Source organism: Bactrocera tryoni, chromosome 3 (genome assembly GCF_016617805.1).
Source record: "Bactrocera tryoni isolate S06 chromosome 3, CSIRO_BtryS06_freeze2, whole genome shotgun sequence".
Classification (NCBI taxonomy): Eukaryota; Metazoa; Arthropoda; class Insecta; order Diptera; family Tephritidae; genus Bactrocera; species Bactrocera tryoni.
In genome coordinates, this window is record NC_052501.1 from 48988413 (window position 1) to 48989812 (window position 1400).

A 1400-nucleotide genomic window follows, 5' to 3' on the forward strand; every position below is an offset into this window, starting at 1 on the left:
AATACTTACCCATAAGATAACAGGAGCTTACTAATTAAACGACAGATGGCCAAACTTGAAACCACACTATGTTCTGCTGACAGATTGCTCAGGGATTAGTAGGGTAATCTCTCTTAAGGGGTCAGTAGGGTAATTAAAAAAAATTTTTTTTTTTTGTTTTTGCATTTTCTATTCCCGTATACCCATAGAATTAATGTAGAAACCCACTTTACCATTGGAAGGTTTCGAAAAAAGCCCAAAAAATAATAATACCGCTCGACGTTTGGAGTGCTCGGAGTGCACAACTCAAACTTTAAACGCGTTTTTCTCAAAACACACTTTTTTAAACTGGCGGACATGATTGCGGTCGAACTACTCAACCGATGTGCTTAATTTTTTTTTTTGAGATGTTCACAAAACGCCTGGCTGTTGTCCCTATATTTTATACAATTTATTGACAATATTATGACAAAATTTATGTAAAAGTAAATTGAGAAAAATTAAAAAACAAACTATTTTATTTATTAACATTTTTTCATGATTCTAATAGGGACGATAACCATTCACGTACTTTTTAAGAATAAATTGGTTTTCAGATGATCCAAACATGAGAAATCGTGTTCGCCAGTGAAAAATCGCATCTCATTCACCCGGCCATTTCTCCGGCAGATGTCATAAAAAAATTACGAAACAATTTGTTTATACACTCCACGATATACCTCATGATATGTGAAAAAGTTCTACTGTAGATTAAAAGTTTCTATGAAATAAATGTCAAAAAACAGGCCAGATTACCCTACTGACCCCTTAAACCAATCATTTATATTTTTCTTGTTTCTACTGTTATTGGAGTTCTTGTAGCCGCAGAAAGCATTCCTCAAGTCATTTTGAGATATTGGAACAAGTTGCCTTCCTTGGTCGATCCCAAATAAGTGTTCTTTTTTTCCCTATAGGCCTGACTGTCTTAAGAAAGACCCTGTTTTGCAGTATATATAGAAACCAGTTCTCTTCTTATTGGCTTGATATTGCAGGGCTTTTGGATTTAATATAATAGCAGACGCAGACATCCGCTTCATATACAACCTTCTATTCGGATACACCGACACCGAAAATGCCGACAACCGAGCATCACAAAATTTTATAGAGCCGAAATTGAAAACCCTAAGCACTCCTTTTTTAAGCAACACAATGAGCTCAGACGGAGGCTAACATGAGCCAGCTGTTGACTATGTGATGATCAGTGTGAGCTGCAACAGTTCATCATTGATTCGTTACTGTCACGAAATCTTTATACTCGAAGTTGAAAATCGTTATTTCTCGGACTGAATTTCTTCTTCTTCTTAATTGGCGTAGACACCGCTTACGCGATTATAGCCGAGTTGACAACAGCGCGCCAGTCGTTTCTTCTTTCCGCTACGTGG